Source organism: Parasteatoda tepidariorum, chromosome 2 (assembly GCF_043381705.1).
Source record: "Parasteatoda tepidariorum isolate YZ-2023 chromosome 2, CAS_Ptep_4.0, whole genome shotgun sequence".
Lineage (NCBI taxonomy): Eukaryota > Metazoa > Arthropoda > Arachnida > Araneae > Theridiidae > Parasteatoda > Parasteatoda tepidariorum.
This window is the reverse complement of record NC_092205.1, coordinates 37369745-37377773: the sequence shown is the minus strand read 5'-3', so window position 1 is coordinate 37377773 and position 8029 is coordinate 37369745.

The following is an 8029-nucleotide window of genomic DNA, read 5'->3' as shown; positions in this document are numbered from 1 at the left end:
TATTAGATCGAGGTAAAACGATATAATAAAGGACTAATCTGAAGATAAAATAGGCGACTCAAAATAAGCTACTGGTAGTTTCTAATTTATGTGACCTATTCCTTAAAACTAAATATCACACCAAAAAAGCAGTAATACCTTTAGAGCAGTGTTTTCACTACAGCACGAGAACGCGAGAATCTCGCATATTTTTTTCTTTTCTCGCAATAAAAAATTGTTAATGCGAGAAGTTCGCGCACTCTATGAATCAATTTCAAAATACACAAATTTTGGGAAAAATTTAGTCTTTTGATATTTTGAATAAAATCCGTTTCACTTTTCTTCCTTGATCTTTCATTACTTTGAACATCGGTCCTTGTTATCTATCTTCCCTATTTAGAATCGGTGCGAACAGCAGAACACAACCCCTCCGAACTACGGAACCCCTTTCAGAACATGTTTCTCTGCAACCACGTGTTCACTGTAGGTAAGGTTTCTTCATGTAAGACGTTTACATTTTTTGTGCATGAATGTAAGATGGACAGATACCTTGTTAAGGCGACATCTTCTACTCCGTAATGAGCAAATGAAAATGAAACAAATGTCGGTAGAAACGGTCAGAACGAAACAAATATGGATATTTTTCACCCAAATAAATATAATAGCCGATGAAAAAGTAGATATAGAACATTTTCCATATGATGATGCAGAAAAAATATTCAATTAGAAGATTTGAAAAATGTATTATAATTAAAGAAATTATTTTTTTTCCCAAGTCTATTCGCGTTTTTTTAATTTTTAGAAATCTCACTTAACTTTTTGAAATCTCACCCCGTTTTTGAGAAAGGGTGAGAAATTCTCTCCCATTTTTTTTCTGTAATGAAAACACTGCTTTGGAGGGAGAGTAAATTAAACAAAAATTTCCAAAATTCTCAAGATCTTTATAATTGCAGAAATATACACGTGCTTCCACATTGATAATTAATATATTTTTTCCATGCATTCTATTCACTTAATTTACTTATCCACATATGACTTAAATTCTCTGTAGCTTATTTAAAATGACAAATATATAAATATATTCAATAAAAAAATAATTAAAGTATTTCAATTTGTTTAAAGCTGTTTTCTTCCATCCGTGTTCGAACAGCGAAATTTTCTTGCTTAAAATACATTCTTTATTATTTTATAATCCTTCATTCGCAGCTCTTAAGCATAATTCAACGTGTTTTCAATTAGGACTTCTGTCTTAAATAAACCATTTTTAGTTAATCCTCTTTTCGCCAAAGCGAAATTTTAATAAAGGGCCTCAAAATAGTCTTTATACAAAAAAAAAATATTTCATGTATTCTGAATATTTTATTATCTTTTATGCATTAGAAAAGATTTCGAAAGAAATCTTGTTTAAGTACAAAATTTAAATTTTAATACCCACTCAATAAGAAAACAAGAACATCCCTGTTGTTGTATCTCAAATCTAACGAGTTGGAATTTTTCAAATTTTCGTAATTTCCAAACACACTTGTGAAACAATTAAAAAACTCTAGAAATATGTTTAAAGAAAATTAAACTGATTTAAAAATTTTGATTACATTTTTATATCAAGCTATTTTAAAAGAACATTCGTTACATATTGAAATTTTCTAACAAAATATAAAAAGACTCCATAATTTAAGATGCAGCTTTTGAAACTATAACGAAATGCATGTGAAAATTAACTGAGATTTAGGCACTTGAATTTTTTTTTTAATATTTCTGCTTGAAATATCTATTATATTAATCTGTTAGCTTAAAATATTTAAACGAATACATTTATTCTTCTGTTTTTATCTTTAGATTTCGTTTTTTTTTTCCTATTAAAAACAAAAATACATGCTTTTAATTTATTTACCTTCAATATTTCATATTATTTGTTGAAATGTATAATCAAATATCTATAATTTCCGGATTAAAAGCAAAATCTTTCTATTTATTTATATTTAGCTTTTTTCCGTCAAGACAAAATACTTTAAACATAATAATAGTCCATAAGGTTAATGTATTTTATCAGAATTAAAAGGGAATAATAGAATTGAAAAAAGTGGACATTTCAATAGATGAGTTATAATTTATTAAGTTTTAATTTTACATTTGCAACCTAATATAATAAAGCATTTGTATTGGCTAATATTTTTCTTGGTAAAAATCAACATATTATGGAACTCATTTAAGACTCTCATTTTAAAGAAATTCACCTACTCTCGCTAAAATTTATAAAATTTTATTATAAGTTAATTTACTATAGGTTTTAATATATACATTTAACAAAATTCAGCTTTAGCGATGCATTTGCATTTTAACTCTACCAAGTGTCATAAAGGAGACCGGTTATTTGAAAAGTCGTTAAAGGAAAACAAGAGAAGTTAGTTTGAAACACACGGTTTGCTGGCTTTTGCTTAGGAAATCAGAAACTTCTGCTTCCCATACAATTTTTTATAACGGGCTTTGACCGGCTGACCTAAGTTTGAGTTTACAACTATCAATTTACAACTCCGTAGCCTGGTAGTTTTGAATCAAATTCAGAAGACAAGGAAACTCCAGAATCAAGCATTGTGACACACTAGCCTTCGAAGAGAACTTTGTGATGGAACTAACCCACATTTCCGTCTCATGGAAAGATTAACCACAAAAATCTCTTACAGTTAGCCTTACCGGCCATCTAAAAAGTTTATTATTTTCTGAAGGAACTAAAATCTACCCCCTCTGCCCTAAATGCCATCTACACCGGGCTTCCGCCGTTCATATCCCGGACTGTCTTGGTCTTCTCTTGGAAGACATCTACTCTACTCCTCCTTTGGTCTTCAATTTCATTCAGGTCAACGGGTTCGTAGATCTGGTCTGACTTCATCAGGCCAAATGCAACAACAACAACGGTTAGTCCGACGGCAAAGAGAATCTGACCCATGATCCGTCTACAAATGAGGATATTTTCGTCAACACTGTGGTTGGTGCGATCCGTGAACAGAATTCATATCGATCAACCATCGCTGGGATTCAAACCTTGTTTACGTCATTGGGAGACAAATGCTCTATTTTCTGAGTCATCTCTGATCACTTCCCCCAAATTTTTATTTTATTTTATTACTATCGTTGAACAGCCGCCCCAATTTTTAATTTTCGACTACCAATGTTCAACTCCATAGCCTTTTAGTTTTGATCCCAATCCAGAAGCCTAAGTAAAGTATTGGAAGAAATTTTTGCCTTTGTAGGAGACTTTTTAAGGGAACTAACTCGCATTTGAGTCACATTGCGAGAGGAAAACTACTAAAACGCCTCTCGGTTAGCATGACAGCAAGGAGACTTCTAACTCATTGTTCCATCTACTACTCAGGATATTTTACGTCAGTACCGTGGTCGGTGAGAACCGGGTGAGGAATTCGTATCGACCAGCCATAGCTGGGTTTCAAACCCGGGCACTTCATTGGGAGGCGAGCACTCTATCCCCTGAATCACCACTGCTCTGTTTCCCACGTTTCAAAATTACTTAGAAAGTTAATCAACAGAAAGTGGTGTTAAATTTAATATCAGCATGGTACAGTCTAGGAACAAAATTAGCAGACGTCGGGGAAAATATTTCAATGAGAATGATCTACCAAGCAACAAGAAGCCTAGTTTAATACTTTCATTAGTTTTGACAAGTTGATACTAATTTGAAATTTAATGAGAAAAAAAATTTCTCTTCTTAAGTAGATCATGGTAAACCGTGCATTTCTATCTCATTAATAATCAGTATCAAAATTGTAAGACATTAAGACAAACGTATGCAATTTTAAGTTTTTTTTCATCAGCACTCATAATACATATTTCAAGAAGAAGTATCAGAAATAAAACCAAATAATTATACACACTAGGCACCGCTAATTAAATTTCATGAAAGAAAAAAGAAAGACGTTGTCAAACTCCGACGAATCATTATCAAGTTAAGTGACAGTGAAAATAGCATAATAAGGATGAAAACCAATTGATTTTTAAATAAAACTAAAAGAACTCAAAATATAACTATTAGAAATGCGCCTTATTCACGCGTATTAAACGGAGGAAAAAATTATGTTGAAATTACCGTACTGTATGGTAATAACATTTCTGGTAAAAAGAATTACGATTCCGCTTAATGAAACCGAAGTACGCGGTATTTAAACCAATCATTTGATATTTTTTACGTTCATGTGGTAATGTATCATCAGAAATTCTAGCTTTCAGGATTATAGTTCTTTTTGCCACACATTTGGATAAAATTATAATACTTGAAAATAAATTTAACCAAATAGATGGGTTTTATTCCCTGCTCTGAGATATGCTAAAATTAGCAAATTTTCTCACAGTTAACCAAATTTTATCACATATTATGAAACCATATTTTATTGTTAATTTTACCAAACTCATTATGAAAGCATTTCGCTAAAAATTACCGAGCTTTTTGGAGTTTTCATAAAGGCCAAAACACGGTTAAAGTTCATCATATCCTGGAAGTTTTAACCATAGTTTTTCCTCAGTGCATCAGTCAACAAAAGAGGATTTTTTTTTTTGCCCATTCATTAAGATTAACTTATACAACGAATTTACGAACGTCAATAACACTTTTTTAACCCGTAATATTCATATTTTAAACTTATATATAAAAACAGTGTTCTTATTGCCTGCATTATTTGTTTGGCATTGCTTATTATGGTGCATGCGCATTATATTGCATGCAATATATTGCATCTCATATATTGCATCATTTCAGAATAACATATTTAAAATTTATATTTGCTCGTAATTTTTTTAAGTATGTTCGCATTGTGCCCAAAGTACTTTAAGACTTTTTGATGCATACACCGAATTATTAAAAAAAAAATTTATACATGCATTGTATCCATAAGTGCATATTTTTCAAAAAATATTGTAACGCATTTGAAACCTGTGCTCAGAGTTCATTAATTTATTTGCTTGCATTTGTATCGAAAAGCTGATGATTTATTTTTTCTTAAATTTATGAATATTTTTTATTTCTATTATGTTCTTTAACTATTTTTCAAAAGTGCAATCTTAGAAGCAAAAGCACAAAAAAATTAAAGGATTTTTTATTTAAAAAATATAGGGCAACCATCTAAGTTAGTGGTCGCAAATCAAATTAACTCATATTAAATTAAACTAGCCTGAGTTTAGCAAATATGAAAATATAATTTTATGCGATTTTGTTAATTAGTTCTATTTAGCTTAACAAAGGAAAGCAATTTTGATTTATTATATTCTGAACAATACTCAAATTTGAAAGAAAATATTGTTTTTTTTTCTGCATTTATATATAACTTAAAGAAAGCAGTCTCTTACTAAAAATAAATATTAAATCATGAAAACCATGTTTTTTCCATCTCCTAATTGATATTTTGTTAATTTCTTATAATTACTTGGTTATTTTTAAAATAATGATTATTAAAAATATTTCAGAAAAAATCTCTTTTTTTTTGTTTTATTTGAGCAGGGAGGCGTTGTCTAACATAAAATATAGGTAAATTTGTTTTACTTAAAATATCGAGATTAATCATAAAATAGCAATATTTTCTTACGATATATCCCGATACTAAAAATTCCAAAATTGTTTAGCACTAGTCTTACACCAGTAAAAACAGTGATGTAGTTTTTCCTGGGGTACTGGACACATTTTTACTCTTTATTTGGGAAACTAGTAAATTCCTTTTGTTGAGAGGCACTTCATGAAAGACATGAAATTGCTGGAATCGAAACTTAGAATTAAGGAAAAATATAGAACAAAACCCTGTTTTCCTTTTAATATTTACGGCATTTGTTGTATTTATTTACGATTATTATTTACGGCACTTTACGGCATTTGTTCAGTCAAAAATATAGAAAAAATAGGAAGTATAGGATAAATTCAAGGCCTGAAATTGAAATGAAAATTCACATTTGCAGAATCACAAACTAATATTTAAGAAAAAAATTAATTAACCAGAGTGAAGGTGATACAAAAAGTCTCAAAATTCATTTGTGCCTCGGGTGAAACTGAAAAATGAATCTGATATTATTTTTTTTTCCTTTCTTTAAAAAACTAACATTTATTTTGACAAATCCTTATGATTATATGTTTGTGCTTTGTACCCTCTACCTTAACTGTGATTGTAATGCTCATAAGCAGTGGTGTAAAGGCTACGTATGAGCAAATATATTATTTCAAATTCAACATTCAGGTGCCGAACAATTCAACTCAACTCGCACTTCCCATCTATGACCTTGAATCCCATTTACACCGCTAATGTCATATCTTGACAACGCTTTTTTTCTTCACTCAACTATTAATTGCTGTTCCTAATGGTTGATTCTTTTTTTACTTCATTCTTCTCAAAAATTCATAAAACATATGTTTAGAAAGGAGATTATGCAGCATCCCTTATTTTTCTTAAAATTATCAAAATGATATAAAATGTAAAATTTTAAAACAACTTACTACTTGGGAATTTATTTCTTTTTCTGGACAATTTGTTAAAATATTGCACAAGTTGCTGAAAACAAAACCATAAACTCTCTAAAAGAAAATTTCACGAAAGTTATGTTTGTAGATAACTAAGCAATTGCATTTAAACTAGATTAAACGAATTTAAAAAATACTTTTTAGTGAGAAGCTGAGATAATATCTATTAGAGAAACTACTTATATGCTTTATGTAATTTTTTCTTTTAAAACTTAGATAAACAAGTGAGTATTTTCATACTTCATTAAATTTTAATAAACCTGTAGCATGTCACTCGCTAGCATTTTCCAAAATAAAATACATTACTTTAAAATGAAGTTGAGAAATAATACTTTTTTGCGTAAGTTACGTTAATAGATATTTCATAGAAATTTCGTTTTAACTTCATTATAAAATTGAGAAATTTCTTTTAAAAAAATATTGAAATAAACAATTAATAAACGAACAAAAAAACACTTTTTGTGAAAAACTCAGGTACTATCTCAAAGAGGAATTACTTTTATTCTTCATGAAATTTCTTTTTCTTCTAAAACTTAGATAAACAAGCATTTTCTCAGACTTCATTAAATTTTAATAAACAACCTGTAGAACTACTCGTTAACATTTTCTGAAATGAAGTACGTTACTTTAAAATAAAGAGTGAGGAATAAGACAAATCTAATGAGTGCATCTAAATATAGACGAAGATGAAATTTTCTATTTTGAGATTAAATTAAACAAAAAAACAAAATTAGTTGAAGTAAATCTTCATTTCCGATAACTTATCCTAATGTACTTGCCGTCTCTCCAACGACAGTGCTCCACGTATATACATAAGTACTTTCCAGAAAAGTTCTTCGCTTTTATTTACTTTGCAGAACTTTTTTGTTTGTGTTCTACGATGGCCTTTCCACCAAGAACTAAAACGTTGTAAACAATAAAGAAACAAATAAGTTAGAAAGGAAAAATAGGTAGAAAGAATTTAATGAGAAATAGAAAACAAAGCAAAGCGAATTTCTCAAAGGCAAGTCTTTTGCTGAGCGATTAAGACTGAAAAAGGAATTTTTTCCTCCGCAAACCTTAATGACTTGTAATTGCTTATATAGACCTTTTTTTTCCATTTTCACGAAAGCAAATCGAAGTTTTATGCTAAGCGATTGGATTTTATTTATAGCCTAATGTACCTAAAGAAGTTCCAGTTCTGGTTCCTCCCCCTGATAATATATTCCTCTTTTTTTATTTTATTTGACAGTTCCTGAGTTTATTTTGTGGCGTTTTTGAATAAACTGCCCCTTAAAATTTAAATATATATGAAATAAAGGGAAATGGGTGATTGTAGGGGCATAAATTCTTTATAGTCTTTTTAACCGGTGTTTGAATATAAAGGGTAGTTAAAAGTAATAATTAAACACTGCATTATACTGAAAAAATTCCAAATCAAATAATGGCAACATATAATGTGCAACCAAATTTAATACATACGATAATATGACCAACTTTACACCATATAAAAGTTTTGGAAACTTTGAACATGGGTCAACATATATATCAGGGCAACCATCT